This window comes from Salvelinus namaycush, chromosome 12 (assembly GCF_016432855.1).
Source record: "Salvelinus namaycush isolate Seneca chromosome 12, SaNama_1.0, whole genome shotgun sequence".
NCBI lineage: Eukaryota > Metazoa > Chordata > Actinopteri > Salmoniformes > Salmonidae > Salvelinus > Salvelinus namaycush.
Window position 1 is genome coordinate 29,872,305 of NC_052318.1, and position 10,003 is coordinate 29,882,307.

The following is a 10,003-nucleotide window of genomic DNA, read 5'->3' on the forward strand; positions in this document are numbered from 1 at the left end:
ATGAATTTGAAAAAACATGAAAAATAGGAAGTTAGCCTAACTTACGACTAGCTAGCTAACACATACAACTAGCTAGTTAGCTAGCTACATTGACATGCATCTGAAATTAGTGGCTAACTAGTTAACTAAACGACTGACATTATGTTAGCTTGCTGTTAGCAAAACCTATAACACTTGCTGCTAGCTAGCCAACATACGCTTGCTATCGAATTTACGTTAATCGTGACCCGTTATCTGGTCGTCAATATTAATCATTTCCAGCAGGAGCCCAACAAAATAATAGTATTAGTAGCTATCTAAACGATAAAACAGGGTAATGACATATGATGTATTTCTTCTGTCTGACATTACCTTGTAGCTAGCTAATCCTTTGTCAAATCGTCAAGGGAATTCACGGGTGTTTGACTTCCCTTTACCTCGGTCCTCGAGCGCCTGTGGGGCAGTAAAGTATTGTTGATGGTGGCTTGCAGACTAGCACATTTCTTTGAGCGGAGGGGAAACCCACCCACCCACCTTTCGGGAACGAACCACTTGTAAATCAGGGGGTGGGTTATTATATCAATATAAATTCAATACAAATCGTTCTGCATATATAATAAATTACACACTTTTGAAACAAAGCACAACGAATATATCGACGTGTTATATCGAATCATCATTATTCAAGCTCTAGATTCCCTTTTTAAATTAATTTGTCATAATTGAACCCCTAACACTTTGGTATGGGTATATTGAAGAAACATCAACAAAACAGTGGAACACATGGAAGAGTTGGAACATCATGTATGATCAAAAATAATTATATAGGGTGCGAGAGCAGGTGTCCACATACACATGTAGTGTATGTAGAACATTGGCCTGTTGGAAACTAGAACCCACTACTATATGCACAGTTCGGGCGTGATCAGATTTATCTATAGAAAAGCTGCACATTAAGCTCAGGGGAAAAAAACTGAATGAAATGGAATTCAAATCATTTAACCGATAGCTGTCGTCAATTAGTTACCAATTTGTTTTATAATAATCTGTTAATCGCTAAGCACTATTGATCCCAGATAGTTTGTGCCGTTATGTCAACTCCTGTGGTCAGTTCCCACTGGGCACAAACTGGTTGAATCAACGTTGTTTCAACGTAATTTGTCAACGTATTGTGACGTGGAATCTACATGAAAAATACATTTAATTTGCAAAAATGCATCAATTACAGTATGCTGTTGTTTTGAGGGTGAAATTTCAACCACAGGATTACGTCATCGTGGTAAACAATTTAACATAGACACACCTTGTATACAATATTTTTAATTACCTCAATAGATCATAAATGAGAGAATGTCCACAACAGTTCTGGAGTTCTCAAATTGAACGGTTTATTGACCCAGAACTCACACAGGCTACTGTCTGATAAATCTGATAACAATAACAGGTAGCTATCCCGCTGGCCACCAGCAACACCTGACACCGAAACATTTCAGGCATTCCTTTGATTGGCAGAGAGCAGGGTGATTGGCATGCTGGATGCAGAGAAACGCCCTGAGTAACTGGTAAACGTGCCCTGCTAACCACACAACAGGACGTCTGAACACGTAACTGCCAAGAAGCATTTAACTGCAGGGCACTCCCACATCATATAAAGGAAGGTGCCTACTTGATTTAGGGAACACAGTGAACACTTGGGAGTTGGGGCCAATTTCATTGTAAAATGTTTCGTTGGTGTTAATTACACTCTGTGACCAAACTTAAAATGTATAAATTGAGGGTTTGGATTACGGGATGCCAAGGTCATATTTTCGATATTATGTTGCAGTTAAAGCGTGGTTCAGATTCAATTAAATCTGTGAACCATACTTTTTTTAATGGCTAGCTCAGAATATGACCTTTCCAAAAGTTAATATATTATAGAGATCAGTCCTTTCTGGCGACCAGATCATTTATTTATAAATCCCATCATTGGATGTTTTGGTAGTAGGGTTTCCCAAAGTACTCCATAGCTGACCTAAATTGTATATAGAAAAAAGTTTCCTGGTAATGCGTAGGTATCTTTCAAATCTTGGAATGTTATCAAACCCTTACTGTCCATGATATCGGTAAGGGTACGGACTCAACATATGGACCATTGGGGGGTGCAAAAGGCCATCCTCCAGAGGCATTATTGTGAAATATTGGAGTATGGGCGTGCCATTTTGAAAATTGTGTGAGCAATAAAAGGACCAAGCGTAATTTACTACATTGTTAAAGGCATATATCAGTGAAGACCACCTCTTCCAGGGCAATAGGAGGCACCATATTTTTCTCTATACTCAGCCAGGGGGCAAAATAATCATGTCTAAACCAATTTAGAATGGGACAAAATGTAAATACAATTTAAAGTTTGGTACAGATAGTCCTCCTACACCTTTATCTGGAATAATTTACCTTGCCATATAATTGTTGAAGCGCACTATGAATTTTATCCCAATAGCCAGAAGGGGGAGCCATGGGAAGCACTGAACACCTTGGCAATATATTAATTTTGACAATAGATATTCTGCAGGTTAAAGCAATTGGGATATTATTCCATCAACTGAGGTCGGATTTAATTGATTTCAGCGTTCTGTTAAAGGTTCTGGCAATGGTTTTATCTAGAGAAGGAAATATATCTACTCCCAGATATTTAAAATGGGAAACGATTGTGATTCCATAAGTAGAGATGGAGTCCTCCATCAGGGCCTTGAGAGGCAGTAGGGCTGATTTGGTCAGATACATTTTATAACTTGAGATGAAGCTGAATTTATTGATGATCTTCAATGCGTTTGGGAGCGATTGCGATACATTGTCTAGATATAGTAAAATATAATCTGCATATAATGATATGAAATTATCAGTAGATTTGAGAGAAATTGGTGGTATTTCTTTCAATGCATTAATTGTCTGGGCCAGATGTTCCATGGATAATAAGAATAGCAGAGGCCAGACTGGATCTCCTTGTCTGCTGCGTCTAGTGATTCTGAATGGAGCAGAGCTGATATTGCCTGTTACAAGTATGGCTGAGGGATTGACAAATAGTATTTTAATCATATTAATGAAATTGAAGCCAACTCCCATATGTTCCAAGAGCAGACTAGAGATATGACCATTGTAGTCTATCAAAAGCGTTTTCTGCGTCGAGAGATAATACAGCCCAAGGAGCTGTTGTTTCTGATGAAGTGTCTAAGATACACAATATATACAAAAGTATGTGGACACCCCTTCAAATTAGTGGATTCGGCTATTTCATCCACACCTATTGCTGACAGGTGTATAAAATCGAGCACACAGCCATGCAATCTCCATACACAAACATTGGCAGTAGAATGACCTTACTGAAGAGCTCAGTGACTTTCAACGTGGCACCGTCATAGGATACCACTTTTCCAATAAGTCAGTTTGTCAAATTTCTGCCCTGCTAGAGCTGCCCCAGTCAACTGTAAGTGCTGTTATTGTGAAGTGTAAACGTCTAGGAGCAACAACGGCTCAGCCGCGAAGTGATAGGCTACACAAGCTCACAACAGGACCACCAAGTGCTGAAGCACGTAGTGCGTAAAAATTGACTGTCCTCGGTTGCAACACTCACTACTGAGTTCCAAACTGCCTTTAGAAGCAACATCAGCACAAGAACTGCTCTTCTTATCCATGGCCGAGCAGCCGAACACAAGCCTAAGATCACCATGAGTAATGTCAAGCGTCGTCGGCTGGAGTGGTGTAAAGCTCGCTTCCATTGGACTCTGGAGCAATGGAAACACATTCTCTTGAGTGATGAATCATGCTTCACCATCTGGCAGTCCGACGGACAAATCTGGGTTTGGGGGAGAAGAGAAAGCTAACTGCCACAATGCATAGTGCCAACTATAAAGTTCGGTGGAGGAGGAATAATGGTCAGCATGACATTGTCCCCGTGAACAAAGCAAGGTCTGTCCAGAAATGGTTTGTCGAGATCAGTGTGGAAGAACTTGACTGGCCTACACAGAGCCCTGACCTCAACCCCATCGGACACCTTTGGGATGAATTGGAACGCCGACTTCGAGCCAGGCCTAATCACCCAACATCAGTGCCCGACCTCACTAACGGTCTTGTGGCTGAATGGAAGCAAGTCCCCGCAGCAATGTTCCAACTAGTGGAAAGCCTTTCCAGAAGAGTGGAGGCTGTTATAGCAGCAAAGGGGGGTACCAACTCCATATTAATTCCCATGATTTGGAATGAGACGCTCGATGAGCAGGTGTCCGCATACTTTTGGTCATGCAGTGTTTGTAATTGTCAACGGAGGTTATTCGAGGATAAATGCTTTTTAACAAACTCGCTTTGGTCCATGTGGATCAATTTGGGTAAGTTAGTCTCGAGACGAGAGGAAAACATTTGGGAAAATTTTAATATTTGTGTTTTTCAAAGATAGGGGGCAATAGTGAGAACATTAGGTGGAGCCAAATTAGTGTTGTGTTCACGTCTCCTAAATTAACCTTTGTGAACGGCTCTATGAATCATTCAGAGCAATATGGACCTAATTTATTCAAACATTTTAAACAGGAGGAATATCATCCTACCCAGCTGATTTGCCTTTATTCATGTTATCCAATGCCCTTTTTGAGTTCATTGAGATTGATTTGGGCTTCCAGCAAGGTAGCTTCCTCTGTTGAGAGAAGAGGAGTTCTTAATAATTTTAGAAAGGACAGTCTGGGTTGGTGTGGATTTACAATCCATAATGCATGTTTCTCCCACTCCCGCTGGGCAAACATCTCCATTTACGACCCTACGACCCTAATTACACTTGTATCAGCCCACAGCACTGTATCAGGAAATACTGAAGACAAAGAGCTGCATAACATAAGTAGTATATAAAAGAGGGCCTTGTGTTCCATTATGGAGTGATGCTGTGAATTTATGATCACCTTGACAAGCAGTGATTATATCTCTGGCCTTCTCTGTTAGGCCTCCCACTACACCTTGGCCTCCTCTGTTAGGCCTCCCACTATACCTTGGCCTCTTCTGTTAGGCCTCCCACTATACCCTGGCCTCCTCTGTTAGGCCTCCCATTATACCCTGGCCTCCTCTGTTAGGCCTCCCACTATACCCTGGTCTCCTCTGTTAGGCCTCCCACTATACCCTGGCCTCCTCTGTTAGGCCTCCCACTATACCCTGGTCTCCTCTGTTAGGCCTCCCACTATACCCTGGCCTCCTCTGTTAGGCCTCCCACTATACCCTGGTCTCCTCTGTTAGGCCTCCCACTATACCCTGGCCTCCTCTGTTAGGCCTCCTACTATACCCTGCCATTGGTGATCTCTGTTAATCCTGACCATGAAGCCATGACAATATTTATGACCTACTACGCCTCATCAGGGCTATTATGGCCACATTACCACACAGCGGTATCAATGTCATTAGCCCCCATGAGGTGGCGTATATAATGTGAATTACTACAGGAGCGTCACCTGAATGTATTCCTAAGCAGTTTTCATTTGACTAATTGACTCAAGTCTAATGGCAAAACACATGGGCCTTCATATGCAGAGATCCACTGCAGTTCAATGATTGAATGTGGCTTAATGGCTAATCAGGTCCACAGAGACGTGTTTTTCCAGTAGAAAACTGTTTACAACATATTTTTCCTCTAAAACAATGCAACCTATGTTGATTCACTGCAGCCTGCAACTGTATATATTTCAGGGCATGTTGACAATGGTCATTAAAACGTGACATGCACCAGCTTATTCTAGTGTTTCATCTCATGCCTGCATCATGGAAACACACAGCACCTCCAATTTGGCACCAGAATAAAGAGCCGTTTGAATGATTCTCCTTGATCAAAACAGATCTGTGCCTTCCCCAATAAAATCTAATAAAATCAGATTGATGTTGAATTGCTTGTTCAGTAGCTATCACCTTTACAATAGGGACTAAAAAAGAAACAGCTGTAGCTTCAGAGAACGGGTGTAATCGGGTAGGTTTTCAACCATAACAAATGTACCATTATGCTAATGTTCTCTCTATAAATAATATATTAAGACAAACATTGACAACACATTTTAAAGATAGGGTAACAGAGCCCCCTCGTGGTAAGAGAAAGTGCTACAGGTACACAATCTGAACAAAGTCTCTTATGACCTCAATAACGTGGGGTAAACTGGTAAACATTTTGATTTTCTTCTCAACAGGCCTATTAGGGGGTAAAGTTAAGGGAAAAGACTTGTCATGTAACCAGCTCACCAAATGGATCTCATTCACTATGAAGAAGCACTTGGTTTGGAAGAGGATTAACAACTCAAATGACTTATGCAGACATACAGTGCCTTCGGAAAGTATTCAGCCCCCATTAATTTTTACACATTGTGTTACTTTACAGCTTTACTCTAAAATGGATCAAATAAAAAATAATCCTCAGCAATCTACACACAGTGCAAGTCCCTGAATGTCCTTGAGTGGCCCAGCCAGAGCTCGAACATCTCTGTAGAGACCTGAAAATAGCCGTGTAGCAACGCTCCCCATTCAACCTGAAAGAGCTTGAGAGGATCTGCAGAGAGGAATGGGAGAAACTCCCCAAATAGAGGTGTGCCAAGCTTGTAGCGTCATACCCAAGAAGACTCAAGGCTGTAATCGCTGCAAAAGGTGCTTCAACAAAGTACTGAGTAAAGGGTCTGAATACTTATGTAAATGTGATATTTCCATTTTTTATTTTTAATACACATGCAAAAATGTTTTTTTTTTAAACTGTTTTTGCTTTGTCATTATGGGGTAGTGTGTAGATTGATGAGGGAGAAAAAAAACTATTTAATCCATTTTAGAATAAGGCTGTAACGTATCAAAATGTGGAAGTAGGGGTCTAAATACTTTCCGAATGCACTGTACATCAAATGTGGGCATTTGTTCACAGATTTCATCAGAGATATGTCTAATGATATTACAAATACGGGGATTGCGTCAATTCAGCCGTTCGACTCAGGGAAGTGATCAAATGTGGGCATACAACTACAGAAGCAAAATATTGTACTATTTTAATCTGTAAATAATGTTAAACTGATTGAAAATATGTACATCAATAATAAGATACACAGTGACATGTTTGTTTATCCACCGCAGGAAAGAAATAATCATTAAACATTTATCTTTCCAATTCACTGGACATGAACCCCCTTCTCTCTCTGCCTCTCAACTCTGTCAATTAGTAACTTTTCATGAGTTCAACACGGTGCTTTTAGCGTCTACATATTCAGCCATTAAATCTACAGGAATTCATCATCACTGCCTCAGTGCACCCACATTGTCACCCCAAGGCGATCTTTAGTCTACAGGTTGCTGCTTGTTCACAACCAGAGACACCAGCTCAGATCTGGTTAGACGAGTTCTGTCAGGTTAAAAAAGCTTTCAGTGATCATGTGATCGTTTTAGCTCTGAGCAGCCAGCTTGTGAGTTTGTAAAGATGTTAGGCTACTGTTATGTTACCGCTGTTTAAAATTATTGCTTTCTGAAATCACTTTATTTGGTATATTTTAAATCAGAAGCGGTTCAGTCTACTGTATTTATTATGGATCCCCATTATCTGATGCCAAGGCAGCAGCTACTCTTCCTGGGGTCCAGCAGAATTAAGGTAGTTATACAATTCAGAAAACATTACAATACATTCACAGATTTCATCAGAGATATGTCTAATGATATTACAAATACGGGGATTGCGTCAATTCAGCCGTTCGACTCAGGGAAGTGTTGGGGATGGGTCTCCTGCCATTGAGGTATGACTCCTCACAAAAAGGCCCTGTTGTAGCATCCAGGTGAGCACAACCTGTATTAGCGTCTTCCAGGGAGGAAGTCCCATGACCTTTAAGACAGACCTTGACAGGAAAAGGCCAGGCTAGCCAGATGACTACACAGACAGGGCAGACAATAACTGTCTTGTTTCCAATTAAATACAGTAGAGTTATTAACCTTAGGATAGGATCAGACTACTATTAGAGATTATATGATTCATAATGAAAAACATTTAGTCTTACAATATCAAAAGATCAATAGAACTTGATTTCCACAGGAATAATAGCAGACAGAATGTTCAGAAATCATTTAAATAGTGAATGGTCATTCACCATCTACTCACTCCATTTTTATTTATTATTTGAACCTTTATCTAACTAGGCAAGTCAGTAAAGAACAAATTCTTATTTTCAATGACGGCCTAGGAACAGTGGGTTAACTGCCTTGTTCAGGGGCAGAAGGACAGAGTTTTACCTTGTCAGCTCGGGGATTCGGTCTTGCAACCTTTCGGTTACTAGTCCAACGCTCTAACCTTAGGCTACCTGCCACCTTCAAATTAATCAGAGTAACGGACCTTATCAGAGTAACGGACCTCCAGGTGAGACCTAGCTATCTTTTGAACCTAATTGGTAGTAATTCAAGTGAAAGTAACTTGCTTGGAAACAAAAATGTGCTGCAAATTCAGGGAGAACCTTTGTTGGCATTCCATATTCGTCACGGTCTAGTATTTAACATGAGAAAAAAGAGCTCCTCAGCCATGCTGGACACCACTATCATGTAGATGCAGGCTCCATACATGTGGCCTCAGCAGACCAAGGGGATATGGCTCCACAGTCCTCCCTAGGTGTACTACCCACAGACAGGGACAGGGAGGACCTAGGGCCAACCTGGCCACCGATCTCATTCTGGCCCCCAGGCCCAGCAGGTGTGTCTGTGCAGTACATGCACAGTGCTACTTACTGGCTGCCTCAGCACCAGCTACACCAAGACCAGCGTGCCGCACAGTGGAGGCCTGAGTCCTATAGGATGGCCTAATAGGCTGGGGTCCCCTGGTCCTACACAGGAGGATCCACAGATGCTAGGATGTATCCTATTGTCTCCACAGCGCCCCAATAAGCCCCCACTGGCCTCAGGCTGGAGCAGGTCCCTTCCAGGTAGACTCCAGCAGCCCTCTGTCACAGCTTCAGAGCCATAGCCTCAGAGCTGCAAAAGTCTCCCAGGGCCCTCTGACCCAGGTCACCGGCCCCAGCAGGGGTTAGGGGACATTTCCCTGCCTGCAGTCACCTCCCTGGAAGAGGCTAAGAAGATCTTCCACGGAGCTGGAGGCTGAACCCAGCCAGCAGGCTGGGATCTGAGTGTTCCGGTGCCACAGGGGATGTTGTCCAGCCCAGCCCAGCAAGGTTCAGGCAGGAGTCAGTTTCCCTCCACCCTGGATCACTCCCTGGACCAGGAGGACCTAGAGGCCTGCATGCTGCGACTGCTGGAGGCCCAGGGATCAGAAGGAACATTTTCTGCACATTAACATGATATGAATCATCTTGACACAATCAAAAGATGAAGTAGAGATGAGCGTCACTAAGAGGGAGCAATGAGTCAAAGCAGTGTTTGTTATTCCCATGAGAGGTTTAAAGAGTCAAATACATTTAAATAATGTTCTCTACTTACTTTTTCATCAAACACTCTAAGGGTAGGCACAGTGCAAGTAGAGGGAGTGTACTTGAATAACAAGCTACTGTGTACAGTATGTAGAAAGGGTACAGCGAAGGAATTACATGATAATTGAGGGAAGATTGAGTAATGGCAGCACATGATCTTCCACACCACTAAGGATCACTTGGCAACAGGTGAGATAGACACACACACAAAACAAGTCCTCTGATTACACAAAACTCACCAATCAAATTTGTGGGACTCCGCAAACATGAGCTGTAAAAACAGGGCAATTACAAGGCTCGCCAGGGCTCAGCTCAGGAGGGCTTCAGACTTGGGTTACGACTCCTCAAGAGGACCAGCCCTGCAAGCGTCAACAATGGCATGTTGGTTAAAGAGAGTGAGGTTTAGGAGTTTAAGTGGTCTGTGGAATGAGCCAACAGCCTGGAAAGGCAGGCATGTTCCCCCCTCTTCACTCCACCTCCCTCCCACCTGCCTGGCCTGTGATCCCCCCCGAGGGCAGTTCCCATGGCTGGTGCCAAGTTGAGCATGCTCTGTGGGGTCTGGGGGATAGGCAGGAGGCACAGATAAGAACAAAGCTGGC

The 10,003-nt window shown here is 42.6% G+C and overlaps 1 protein-coding gene across 1 annotated transcript in view; it reads right to left on the reverse strand.

Annotated features, from left to right (window-relative positions):
- LOC120057072 (protein EURL homolog) overlaps positions 1-456 on the reverse strand; it is a 61,383-nt gene extending 60,927 nt beyond the window's left edge. Inside the window, exon 1 of the mRNA XM_039005462.1 lies at positions 352-456. The gene's annotated coding sequence lies outside the window, so the exon portion shown is untranslated. The remainder of the gene's footprint in view (positions 1-351) is intronic.
- Between the last annotated feature and the right edge of the window lie 9,547 nt (positions 457-10,003).